The following is a 14,888-nucleotide window of genomic DNA, read 5'->3' as shown; positions in this document are numbered from 1 at the left end:
ATGCTATGCTAGTAGACGTGGATTGGGTTTGAGTGTTACCATGACAGATGTGAGATTGTTAATTAATGGTTAACCCTAAGGTGGCAATTAAAACTCACATCTGGGTGGATTGAGGTACCTGGGTATTCCAGGATTGCCTGTTTTTCTTTGGACCACCACCCAGGTTCAAAGGGATCATGAGATTATTCATGCTAGAAACTTCCGTGTGCAGCCGCAAGCTATTATGGGCTCTAGCATAGTTGAGTAGGTTGTGTGAGCTCTTGAAGAGGTAGACTAGCAGATGTAGGGGATGTAGGTGGTACTGTCTACCCGGAGTAGAGAGTTAACGCTTCTGAAAGACTGTGTCTCGGTCATCCGTTTCTCAAACACCATGAAGTGCGAGAATCCCAACGGAGGAGATCGAGTCTTGTGGGGAAAAGTGCACAAACCTCTGCAGAGTGTATAAACTAATCATGGTTAGCCGTGTCCCCGGTTATGGACATCTTGAGTATCTAGTACTTGGATTATCATGTGAATCTCATCATGTTACTTTAATTAATTTTGTTGGGTTAATGATGATACTTAATTGGGATTGAGAATGCTGTCAACCATTCTCAATGTTTAACCACCACCATGATAGTTGAATAAAATTTATTCCTTTGCAGTAGGGAAAAATTGGCTTTTCGCAAAACTGTAACCATAGAGCTTAACACCAGCCATATATGCATGTAGTATAGCATTATTATGTTCATTACTCTCTATGTGTTACATTGCCAGCATATTCCATGTGCTGACCCGTTTTCGGGCTGCAACGTTTCATGTTGAAAACTTTTCAGACGATGAGTAAGGTGCCTTAGGTCGTGGTCTTATACTCAGTGATGCCGTTGGAGTTGATGGACTCACTTATCTTCCAAGTCTTCCGCTGTTATCGTTTTTAGATGGCCTTAAGCCATATTTGTCATACTTATTTCTCTCTTGAGATACTCGTTGTAATAAGTGTGTGATTGCTACTCTGTTATAAATCCTCCATTTGTACTGTGCGTGTCAGCATTACTGATCCAGGGATGACACTGGTGCACGGTAGATCAGACTGCTTGAGGGTTGGTTGCTACAAGAAGGGTCCAGCACAGCAGGGATCCGGCCTCCAGACTATCTTTCGCCGCCTCAGATCTTCTTCCCCGCTGCTGGCAGCCATGAAAACTGCATTACCATCATCAACCGAGCAGACGACCTCGAGGACTACACGGGTCTGCAAGAGAGGTCGCACTCTTTCGTGTCTGCTTACGTTATGCATCGCTTAATATTACATGCTACTTTATCGTCCTGTTCACCGATTAGACTCTGAGTCAGCTCCAAACTAATGGTCAAACTTGAGTTTTTAAATGGTTGTGGGGTACATATCGGGGCCGCTATCAATAGTATCTATCTACTATCTGGTTAATCTCCGGTGTCTACTATGAGTTTCATGTTGGGTGGGAAACAAACAGTAAAGAAGCCATTATCTGTATTTTTTAACTGAAGCCATTATCTGCCTGCTATTATTGGTTTTGGGTCTATCCACAGGTTGCTACCATCACTCTGGATTTCTGCATGCACTCCTTACATAATCTCACTATGTTTTATTCCTATGCATGACAGTTATTGTAAACAATGGAACTGAACATGTAGAGCAAAAGAGACGAGCCTTGCGTGGCAATAAAATTTCATGCAGACGTCGCTCCATGGTAGGCGCAAAGGCAGCCCCCCCTCCACGCATTTCGGATTGTAATCGAGAGGAAGATATCTGTTCTGAGGTGGATTCAGAAGGAGAAGACAACTCCTATTTACTCCCTGAGGTCTTCGCTCTAACTTGGCATGCTGATGTTGGTTATATCATGCATATGGTGTCTTGCATTGCTTACTTTATACATCAAATATGTCATCTGCTTAGTTTAGACATCCTTTGTGCGAATGCCATCTGTTTAGTTTATTCATCGTTTATGTGAATTATGCAACGCCATCTTGTTTAGCCAGGCATCATATATGTGAATTTTGCAATGCCATCCTGCTTAGCCAGTCATCTTATATGTAAATTATATCAGGCCATCCTTTTTTTTCCGTTACATATTACATTTGTCAACAATGTTAGTACATTCAACTGCTCTTCGTGTGCATCAGCCATTTGACACGGTGATGGCAAATTCTGGAGTGAAAACAAGGTCTTCAGAGCAGACTATGCTATTTGACGAAGCGCATATCTCGCTGCTTACGGATAGCTCCTCAGAGGAGGATTCAGAGATAGATGACCAGTCCTATTCCCCCCCGAGGTGTATGCTCTAACTTGGCAGGGTTATGTTGCTCATATCGTGCGTATGGTGTCTCACATTGCTATGTCATTTGATTAGTTTAGACATGCTTTGTGTGAATGCCACCTGTTTAGTGTCTAATTACCATATATGTGAATTATGCATTGCCATCTTGTTGCAAGACATTATATATGTGAATTATACAATGCTATCTTGTTGCAAAGGCATTATATATGTGAATTATGCAATGCCATGTTGTTTAGCCAATCATCATGTATGTGAATTATATCATGCTATCATTTTTTGTATTACGTGTTCCATTTGTCGACAACGTTTGTATATTCAACTACTCTTCCTATGCATCAGCCATTTGAAGCGGTGATGGAAGTATCTGGAGTGAAAACAAGGTATTTAGAGCAGACAATGCTACCTGCTGAAGCAGACATCTTGCTGGTTACAGAGAGCTCCTCAGAGGAGGATTCAGAGACTGATGACCAGTCCTATTTCCCCCCTGAGGTCTACGCTCAAACTTGGCAGGGTTATATTACCCATGTCATGCATGTTGTCTTGCATTGCTTAGTTTTTACATCATATATGGATTGCCATATGCTTACTTGCTTACTATATAATCATATATTTGAATTATATCATGCCATCATGTTTACATAGTACATACACATCATCTATCTGAATTATGGCATGGCAACCCATTTAATAAAGACATCATATAGTTATATCATCTCATCCTGTTTAGTGTTTACAGTCATCATATTTTGAATTATGGCATTCTATCCATGAATGTATGTGAATTATGGCATGCCAACCTATTTAATAAACACATTATATAGTTATGTCATGTCATCCTGTTTACATAGTCTCATATTTTGAACTATGTCTTTCCATCTTTTTTAGTTAGCCATCATAATGTGAAATTGTGTCATGCTATCCTGTTTAGTTAGCCATCATATATGTGAAATTGTGTCATGCTATCCTGTTTGGTTAGACAACATAAATATGAATTATTTCATGCCCTCTTTTATTCCCCACTATCCATTGCACCTGTCTATCATACAATGTCTATACTTTCAATTACTTTTCTTATTTATCAGCCATTTGAATTGGAGAGCGTGATGGCAGTATCTAAGGGAGTAACAACACGGTCTTCAGAAAAGATAGTGCTACCAGTTGATGCAGATAGAACCACGGTTGTACTTACCCAAGGACTAGATCCACCACACATAACCCAGACTCTCGCAGATTGTACCCCTACCCAGTTGGACAGAGAACCAGCTACACCCCTTCTAACCCCAACGCCGGCAGATAGTAACCCAGTTCCAGTTGACACAGCACCGTCTCCACCACAAAGCACCCAAACACGAGCAGTTAGTAAGGGAACTGCAGTGCCCAAAGCACGAGGACCACCACTCCGAATCCCAACTCAACGCTTAAAGGAGAAGAAGATTTGTTCTCAGGTCAGGTTCTGTAGCTATGGTTCATACTCCTTTGCTCTTGCATTACTGTATTTACTCATACCAACTATTTTCAAATTTGAAGGATGGAATTGAAACTCCAATGGCGCAACAGGTATGTTTTAAACCTGTTTCTTTAACTGGTTTGCTGTTGTAACCTGCTCTATGTTGATTTCAGTTTCAATTGAATAAACAATTATGTTCTCATGTCATGCACATTACAAGTGTTGTTATTGCTCTATAGTTACCCACACTTATATTCTGTCTATTCTGCTTTTTCTTGAACAAATATTATTTGAACTGTGTCTCTATCTTGATTTGGCAACAAAAACTAGAATGATATAGACCATAAAGTGACCATGGTACATAGATATATGTTTGTTTCATGCTGTTATCCTGTCCACTTTACTACTGAACTCATTTACCAAAATGAGTTTCATATACAACATGGTAAACATGTGATGTGTCTGCTTGTTTCTCTTTTAGAATGCGGACAAAATATTGGAGAACAGTACCGCGTTATCCAATGGTAAAGGAAGTAATGCAGATAAGGTTCAAGATAGTGAGACATCCCTGTTGGTCTCCAACAAAGCTGATAAAAACTATCTTGACGACAGTGAGGGAACCCAAAAGTCCTGTCTTGATGTAGTGTTCGAGTTACTGGCCACTACTGCTGGCACAAGCTCTTCGAACTCGCTGCCTGAATCAGTTCGTCTTCTTGAGTCTCAACTTCAAGTTGAAAGACATCGATCAGATGTGCTGCGACAGGAAGCTGAAGGACTGAGGAAGTCCATGCAGAATTCAGATGCACATTTTCTGGTGCAACAGCAAGCGCTGGAGGATTTAAGCGCCAAACAAGAGAAAGTTAATAAGCTTGCTAAGCATCTTGCCAGCACTATGGGTACCCAGGATATTGTTTCTTGAGATCTTCTGAAGTGGTTTCAGTTCTGGATGTGTTTTGCTGCGGCGTTTATTTGCGCTGGTCGCCAACTTTGACAACCCACTACTAGGAAAAGGGCTATAGATGGAATGGCCACTAATGGCGCACCAGACATGTGGTGCGCCACTCCTATATAGCAGTGGCACACCATGTGCTGGTGCGCCATTAGTGTGAAAGACACTAATGGCGCACCAGAGAGATGGTGCGCCATTAGTAACAAAATTTTATTTTTTATTTTTCCAAACATACTAATGGCGCACCAGGGCACAGTGCGCCATTACTAGTTCTAACTAGTAATGGCGCACCAGCCACATAGTGTGCCACTACTATATTTTTTTATTTTTTATTTTTTTGCAAAACTACTAATGGCGCACCAGGGTACAGTGCGCCATTACTAGTTTAAACTAGTAATGTCGCACTGTTCCCTGGTGCGCCATTAGTGTTTTTTTTGCAAAAACTACTAATGGCGCACCACCAGCAGGTGCACCATTAGTAACCAGGGTTACTAATGGCGCATTAGGTGGTGGTGCACCATTAGTAACCTGGGACGAGCTAGATAGTTTGGACAGCCACACCTACCCACTCACTTTCCCCACTTCATTCTCTCCACCTCCTCCTCCAAGCTTGTCTCGGCTGCCTCCTCCTCCTCACCTCATTTGCACCATAAATTCATCCAAATTAAGTGGTTAAATTACCTTTTTTTTGATAGTTAAGTAAGGGGGAAGCTATCTTTATGTTGTTCTCCCTCTCGAACAACATGCACATGCACTTTTTATGGCCTAGCTAGATCTATGTATGTTTGTGGTGTTGCATATGTTTGTGCTGTTGCATATATGTTTGTGTTTGCAGGTACCGGTATTTGAAATGTGATAGTTGCCAATATTTTGCCAGAATGTTGATTCATTTCTGTTTCGGCGAGAATTTTGGCACTATGCATTCTTTTTGGTCCTATTTTTAGGGAAAGTCATTCCAAATTTTTTCTTGGTTCTAAAATATCGTTTTGCTCTACCCCGCAGGCGACCATGGTCCGCACGATGACCGAAGGCATCGTGAATAGGTTTTTGAGCTCCGCGAAGGCCAAGATGCTTGAAAAGAACGAGACGGAGATAAGATGTCCGTGTCAAAGATGCAAGCTGAAGAGCCTTATTGCGGACCCGGATTCCGGGCAGGTGCGGGACCACCTGCTCTTGGTGGTTTCATTGATGGCTATCGGTGGCAAGGTGATGAAGATGACTATGAAGTCGTCCATGGGGGTCGGGCAAGAAATGAGGATGGGCAGCAAGACAACCACCGTGGCTCGGGCGGGCGAGAAGACGAAGAATCTCCAGGACATGATCACGACGGTGATGCTGTACACAGTCATCATGTAGAAGATGCCGGACATGATGATGATGAAGATGCGGGAGCAGACGAAGGGCATGATCATGAAGATGAAGATGCCGGCGGAGCAGACAACGATGGACCATCGATGGGCTGGGTGCAGGACCCTCATATTCAAGAGCTGCTTCTCAAGCAGACGGATAACGCAAGAGCTGCCGCCTGAGAGAAAGCCATGGTGGATCAACTGGAGATAGACGCGGTTACTCCATTGTATGAAGGATGCAGGCCCGAGGATACCCGCCTGAAAGTAACGCTCATGGCTCTGGAGATGAAGGTAAAACACAAAATGACCGACGCATGCTTCGACGAGAACATGTCATTCTGGCACGAACGTCTTCCCAAGGGGAACAAGTGCCCAACCAGTTTCGAGGAGGCGAAGAAAATCATGTGTCCTCTGGATTTACCGCACGTGAAATACCATGTGTGCATGAACGATTGCATTATTTATCGGGACGAGCACGCGGAGTCTACCATATGTCCGGTGTGCGGCGTCACTCGATACAAGAAGAGGAAGAAAGCTCCTCGAAAAGTGGTGTGGTACTTTCCGATCACTCCTCGTCTGCAGCGGTATTTCGTGGACCCTAAGGTAGCAAAGCTCCTGCGTTGGCACGCGGATAGGGAGGAGAAGAAGCAAGAGGATGACGCAAATGATCTGGAGATAAATAAAAAAGACAAGATGCTGAGTCACCCTAAGGATGGGAGCCAGTGGCAAGCGTTGAACTTCGAACACCGAGAATTTGGGAAGGATCCAAGGAACATCGTGCTGGGCGCGAGCACCGATGGAGTCAATCCGTTTGGCAGCCAGAGAAGCACACATAGCACCTGGCCTGTGTTTGTGTGGATGTACAACCTTCCCCCCTGGTTGTGCATGAAGAGGAAGTACATTCACATGAGTATGCTAATTGAAGGGCCGAAACAACCAGGGAACGACATCAATCTGTATCTGGGGCTGCTGAAAGAGGAGCTAGACACGCTGTGGAAAACGACAGCCAATACGTGGGACGCCGCAGAGAAAGAATATTTCCCTATGAGAGCCGCACTGCTCACGACGGTGCACGACTATCTCGGTTACGGATATCTTGCGGGGCAGGTGGTCCACGGATTTTCTGGATGCGTCAGGTGCATGGATGACACAACGTATCACCAGCTAGATAGAGATCCTGGGTCTTCGAAAACCGTGTTCATGGGACATCGAAGGTGGCTTCGCGACGATGACCCGTGGAGGAAACGCAAGGATCTGTTCGATGGTGAAACCGAACCCCGAAGACGCCCGCGTACGAGGAGCGGCGAGGAAATAGATGAGCTGTTGAAAAATTGGAAAGATTGCCCACTGCCGGGAAAGAAGCAAAAGGCGCCAGAGCCGGGAAAGAAGCGAAAGGCGCCAGAGCCATTGCTGAAGGTATGGAAAACGAGGTCTGTTTTCTGGGACTTTCCGTACTGGAAGATCCACCGTGTGCCTCACAGCCTTGATGTCATGCATATCACGAAGAACGTGTGCGAGAGTCTGCTTGGTACCCTGCTCAACATGCCAGAGAGGACCAAAGATGGGCCGAAAGCAAGGGCAGACTTGAAATCAATGGGCATCAGGGAGGAGCTTCACGCTAATGATGATGATGATGAGGCGAAGCAGGACACGGAAAGTCGTCGCAAAGGCAAAAAGGCCAAGAAGACCGGAAATGACTTCCCTCCCGCGTGCTTCACTCTAAGTCAGGAGGATATCGATCAGTTTTTCACCTGCCTCGTAGGAGTAAAACTTCCTTACGGTTACGCGGGGAAGATAAGCAGATACCTAGACTCAGCGAAGCAGAAGTTCAGCGGGATGAAGTCTCACGACTGTCACGTGCTGATGACGCACATACTTCCAGTTGCAATCCGTGGGATCATGGACGCGCACGTCCGTGAAACGCTATTTGGCCTATGCAACGTTTTCGACGTCATCTCTCAGAAGTCGGTTGGCGTGAGGCAACTCAGAAGGCTACAGGAAGAGATCGTGGTGATACTATGCGAGCTTGAGATGTACTTCCCGCCCGCATTCTTCGACGTTATGGTGCATCTACTGGTCCATATCATGGAGGATATCATCCAACTCGGGCCGACGTTCCTGCACAGCATGATGCCATTCGAAAGGATGAATGGTGTCATCAAAGGATACGTTCGCAACATGTCACGTCCAAAGGGAAGCATAGCCAGGGGCTTTCTGACCGAAGAGTGCATCTCCTACTGCACGAATTATCTAGGCATCGAGAACCCCGTTGGTCTGCCCGTCAACAGGCACCTCGGCAGGCTCGCTGGATGGGGTCACCGTGAGGGTCGCCGCGAAATGCATGTCGACTTCGATGGTCGACTCGCCGACTTTGAAAGAGCAAACCTAGTCGCACTACAACACATAGACGTGGTCGATCCTTGGGTGGTAGAGCACAAAACCTTTATTGAGAAGACGTACAATGACCGAGGCCAACAAAGGACGGACGGAGATATAATCAAAGAGCACAACTCATGTTTCACGCGTTGGTTCAAGCAGAAGCTTCTGTCGTACCCTTTACATGAGGATTCTTCCGTGGAAGAACAACTCATATTCGCCTTGTCACAGGGCGCCGAGCATAACCTGATGACGTATGAGGCATACGATATCAACGGCTACACATTCTACACCGAGGACAAGGACATGAAGAGCGATGGTTATCAGAACTCCGGGGTAACGATGGAATCCTACACCGGTAACGACAAGGACAGATACTATGGAAGGATCGAGGAGATCTGGGAGCTGAGCTACGCTGGAGAGAAGGTCCCGATGTTCCATGTCAGATGGGCCAAGAGCGTCATAAAAGAAGACCGGTATTTCACCACCATGGTTATACCCGAAGCCAAATCCAAGACCGCAGGCGCGAACGTCACCGCAAAAAATGAGCCATGGGTACTGGCTTCCCAAGTAGACCAATGCTTCTTCATTACCGACCCGTCAAAGCCCAGTCGTGTTGTCGTGAGGAGAGGCAAAAGGAAGATCATCAGAATGGATGGAGTTGCCAATGAGCAAGACTTCGACAAGTACGGCGACCCGAAGATGGAACATGACGACGACGATGAAGTATCAGCATCACCACAAGAAGAAGCAGGACCACCCTACCTAAAGGACGTCCGTTCAAGAGAAGAACTCCATTTACGAAAAATAAGGGCAAGAAGATTGTGAACAGATAGCTAGCTAAGATTGATTGTATTTAAATTGTAGCCTTCATTTCTTGATTGTATTTCATGGGCACTTTTTGAACTCATGAATATTTTTAAATTTCATGGACACTCGATCTCGATCCCCCTCCATCTCGATCGCTATCCCACCTCGCTAGATCCGGTCCCCCTCGCCACCGAGCACCCCCCGCACCCTCTACCCCGCTCCATCGGCCGCCGTCGCCGACCCCCGCACCCTCCCCCGCTCCACCGCCGCCGACGACCCCCCACACCCTCCCCGGCCCGCTCCACCGTCACAAATGAATGCAACTAAAATTGCAAAAAAAACAAATTTGATTATATTTTCAAACAATAAATTTGATGATTTTTTTCATATTCATAAATACTATTACTGTTTTTATAAAAAATTATTACTGTTTCATATTCATATTCATTTTCTAAAAAATTATTAGATGCAACAAAAAATAATAATAAAAAAAGATTACTAATGGCGCACCTCTGGCTGGTGCGCCATTGCTATATAAAAAAAGTTTACTAATGGCGCACCGACCGTGGGTGCGCCATTGCTATATAAAAAAAACAGTGCGCCATTAGTAAGTTTCCCCCCTATAGCTAATTCCTCCCTCTCCCTCGCCAGTTCCCCTTCGTCCCTCTCCCTCGCCAAGATCCACACGCGCGCTGCCCCGACCCACGACGCCGCCGCCCCGACCCCCGCCGGACTCCACCCCCGCCGCCCCCCACCACTACAGCTCCCCCACGCCCCCGCGACCCCCATCGCTGCAGCTCCCCCGCGCCCCCGCGCCCCCACCACTGCAGCTCCCCCGCGCCGCCGCCCCCGCGCCCCGAGCCGGAGGAGGAGGACCAGGAGGAGGACAAGGAGGAGGTATTCCTCTTCGACTACGAGGACCCGGATGAGCTCGGACGCCCTCGAGCCATCCCTTCGACGCCCGCCGATTTCCTCCGCCTCGGCCACCATCGCCACCGCTCGACGCCGAATTCGCGCCGCCTCGACTAGCTCCGGCTACCCCGAGTCGCCCTCGACCTCCCCAGTGAGCACCCGAGCCGCTTCCCCCTCTTCCCCCTCTTGATTTCCTTCTGATGTGTTCTAGGGTTGGGGGTTAGAGAATTTTGGACAAGGAAAGGGGTTGGAGAATTAAGTAGCTAGGGTTGGGGGTTTGCAAGAGAAGAATCTTCAGGCTTACTCACTGTTCAATTTGTTGCTGTGAGTTTGAATTTGCTGTTCTCAGTACAGTAGTTTACACTGGTTGTCAAGCTGTAGAGGAAATTCAGTCAGTGGATACGAAGGTAGAGAAAAAATCCAGGACAAAGGTTGTACACTGCTGCTAAATGATGAACATATTATGGTGAAAATTCAGTTTGATGCCATCAAATTCATTTATAGTGCCTGTTATTCAGTTATGACTCCTTCACTGAAACTGTAGTGTTAGCTAAAACTAAGATGTAAACTAAAGGAGTTTGTGATTTGCAGAAGCTCTAGCATACTCCAACAAGTGATAAATGCACTCAAAAGTTCACTAAGAAAATGCAGATGCTTCTCACTTGTTACTGAAAGTTTTCTGGAGTAGATCAAATTGCAACAGATTATTTGCAGTAGATCAAACTCCAGTAGATTACTCAATATTCTTGCCATTTGTTGATATGTTATAAATATTGACCATAAATAAGAATGAATATTGACCATTTGTTGCTGCTAGCACATGTTGAAGTGTACATGATGATGCTTCTGTAGAAAATTCAATCTTCCTCCTCAGGCATGTGTTGTGTGACCTGACAAAATATAAATGTGTTGTGTGCCATGCGTTGGTAATTCAGTAAAGTCAAACAAGCACTGGATTTAGGCATGTTGCTTGCTGAAATTGTAGCAGCAACAACAACTATGGCTGAATGATGAACAGGTTATAGCGGTCAGATTAGTTCAGCAACAACAACTATTTTCAGTTTGTCTTATGGGTCATCTAAAAAAATTAGCTCAACAAGTTGCATCTGGCTTTTACAAAGTTGTTTTGGCTTAAGAGGATAAGTTGTTGTATATACTGTCATAAAGTTCAGCAAGAACAGGGCATCAACAGTGCTCCTCTAGTATCTAGTTGGGGAGGGACAAATGGACATGGCTTCTTGCAGTTTTGAAAATTCAGTTTATTCGGTTACTAAAAATTCAGTTAGGCACACAAATTTCAGAACTTTTGTGTGCCCTAGTACTTGGTGTTTGTAGAAAACCAGGAGTGTCAATGTGACTAGAATTCACTTGTTCTTATATGGGTGAAACTTCACTTGTTTTTAGGCTAGTGCAGGGTGTTGCTTTATTCTGTCATCATTTGTAACTATGTCACAAATAAATTGTTCCTTCTTCTGTATTTGACAAGTAATGACTGTTGATAAGCTGAGGCATGGATTAAGCTATTTCTTTGCTGTAACATACTGTATATCACTCCACAATGAAATACATTACATATTGATGTGCTTTGTAAAACTTGTTCATGTACTGAACTACTAATGCCTTGTGATGCTCTGAATTACTTGTGATGCCTCTGAATTACTTGTGATCACATTGAGAAAAACTTGTAAAGATGATGATCATCTTTTACAGAAAACAATTTCTGTAAACACCGAGAGGCCCTTGAGTTTGCTGGAATGTCGATTAACTTCCGTTCCGGCAAATTCGGGTACTCCATATGTCCTATTTTCAGCAAAGGTCATGCTAAAATTTTCCGTGAATGTTAGCATGACTTTGCTAAAAATAGGACATATGGGGTACTTGTGACTAATGCATGGGCCGGGGTATTAGTACTTAATTAAGTCGGATCAACTGCCCCTTTATTCTGCATTAAACCATAGGTGGCAATAGAGCCAAGTGATTAGGCCCAACTTAGAATTCTCCTTCCCAGCTTAGCTTTTAGGGTGCCTCGGTGTCGATGAGAACCTAAATGATGTACGCTTAGGCTTTTAGGGTGCCTCGGCATCGACAAACCCTAAATGATAAAAGCTTTGCTTTTAGGATGCCTCGGTGTCGACAAACCCTAAATGATGAGACCATGATCTTGTTCCTTGAAAATAACCAACTTTTTGACCAAACTTTTTTCCTATTTAGAGCGAAACATGGCCCACAACGATGAGGCCGGCGGTTTGGGTGGCAAGCAATTCTAGGAGCTGTCCCAGGAGATGGAGGAAGAACCTCACCGCTATGAGGACGCCGCCGCGGAAGACACCGATCCTCACTACACAACCCCTAGTGGCGTCGGGGATGACACCAGTGCGAGCCAGCCGGCACCGAGTACGATCCGTGCTCAGGACGGGCCACCTTCACCTAAGGATATCTCGAGGAGGGTGCATGTGGCGGGTAGGGCGATGCTACCGAAAAATATGCTCAATGCTGCAACCGGTGCTATGCGGAGTCTGCATGACAGTGTTCTTTCTTTGGAGAAGCGGCGTCTCAGAGAGAATGATGTGGCATACCCGGTTTTCGTGGCCAAGGTGCCAGAGGGCAAGGGCTTTGTGGATAGCGCCGTCGGGGGTACGATCGTCCTGCGGTTTGATGACATCTTTGCTATGCTTAACCTTCATCCGCTGCACTACACCTTCGTTCGGCTGTTTTCGCTGAGTATGGAGATGCGGATCATTAGAGACAAGACCCCGGACATTGTGATAGTCGACCCCTTCTACATGCGTGCCAAGATCTTAGGCAGCACTGGGGACCGGCAAGTCGCGAGTTCACACCTCGAAGGCGTCATTCTGGCAAACCCAGATAAGGATAACTTCCTCGTGCCTTACTTACCCGAGTAAGTCATCCCCTAACCGCCCTGTAACATATGATTTCTTAGATTTCAATCGTTCTTTTTTTTCTAACATTCCGTGTTCTGTGCAGTGACACACATTGCACACTCATCCTCTTAAGCCCGAAATATTCCATGGCCACGTATTTCGACCCGGACCGTGACTCCAAGATAGACTACACAAATATCAAGAAAGTTCTTGATGATGCTCTCCTCGGCTACGCCGCATCTGGAGGCACCTTTAAGAGGCCAGTTCGTAGGTACGGCAGGCACGTGTTCACCCACAATACGACGTTCCCCTGCGTCAAGCAGCCGCCTGGCGGTCAGAAGGATGCCTACTACGCCCTCCATCACATGCGGGCGATCGTACGGGACCATAATCACCTTCTGCTACCAAATAATCTCAAAGATTGGGCCGCAAGCTTGGCGGCAATCCAGGACACGGACATCCGACAAGAATTCTTTCGCATCCAGTCGGAGTTTGCAGAAATCATCCATCAAGATGTCCTTCGTACCTCGGGGCAGTTCTACCTCAAATTTCAACCGTCCAACAGTGAGATAGACACAACGCTACAAATGCAGGCTGACAACGCTCGCGACTTCCTGGCCATCACGATAGACGGCGGCTTCATCCACGCTCCGGTCCCATGAGTCGAGTCGAAAGTAGTGATGCTATGTGTAGTTCTGAAACATTGATTAGCTCATGTTGTAATTAAACTTTAATGAACTTGTATGTCTCTTTGGTTTGGACAGTCGTTGAACTTAGATGTAATCGATGCTATTTATTAGTAGGACCATGAATCGTGCTATTAATGTCTTGCTTTTCTCTTCTGATCCTTTTGTTACATACTTATATATTGCTTATGTATTGTCTGTTGTTTGGCTAGTGCATAGAGATGCCGTCGTATGTCGTGTACAAGGGTAAGGTTCCCGGAGTCCACGATGACTGGGAGGAGTGTCGGAGACAGGTTCACCGTTTCAGCCGTAACAGTTACAAAGGGTACACCACTAGGGCGGAGGCGGAATCTAGATACACGCGCTATCTAGCGGGAGAGAGGAGGGAGCATTGGAGGAACCGGATGAAGACTAGTTTCATCGCGATGATGCTCATCGTGATGACCGCAGCTCTCTTCTATGTGATGGTAGTTTAGATGATCGATATCGACTTGTAATGTGAAGACAAACTCGCTACTCGCGGTCTCGAGACTTGTAATGTTCTATCTTTGTTCGGTCTTTTGAATTCGGAGACTAATATGATGAATTGTATTCGGAGACTAATCTTCTATTGTATTCGATGAATCTGCTGTTGCTGTGTGGTGCTGCTTATATTCTGTCCAATAATATATTTTGTAATCTGTGCAAAAATCAGAAAAGAAAAAAAAATCCCTAATATACATACTAATGGCGCATCACCCCAACGTGCGCCATTAGTATGCCAAAGGATACTAATGGCGCATCACACCGCAGTGCGCCATTAGTATGCCAAAGGATACTAATGGCGCATCACCCCCAGTGCACCATTAGTATGCCAAAGCACATGGGTAAATATGGCCCCCTGGGAGGCATACTAATGGCGCACCGTGGCCTATACTAATGGCGCACTGCCTGGTGCGCCATTAGTAAAAAATACTAGTGGCGTGGTACTAGTGGCGCACTAGTAGTGCGCCATTAGTAGGCAAAACTGGTGCGCCACTAGTAGGCCTTTTCCTAGTAGTGACCAGTGTATATGATATGCTGTTTTGTTCCCTATATTTGCACTGGTGGCGAACTTTGATGCCCAGTGGATGTAATATGTGTAATAGCCGTGATAGCCTAGCGTTAGTTGCTTGCTTATTTATTTCCTTGTTGTCTTGTTTATTTG

Source organism: Aegilops tauschii, chromosome 5, assembly GCF_002575655.3.
Source record: "Aegilops tauschii subsp. strangulata cultivar AL8/78 chromosome 5, Aet v6.0, whole genome shotgun sequence".
Lineage (NCBI taxonomy): Eukaryota > Viridiplantae > Streptophyta > Magnoliopsida > Poales > Poaceae > Aegilops > Aegilops tauschii.
The sequence above is the reverse complement of the archived record's forward strand: the minus strand, read 5'-3'. Positions refer to the sequence as shown.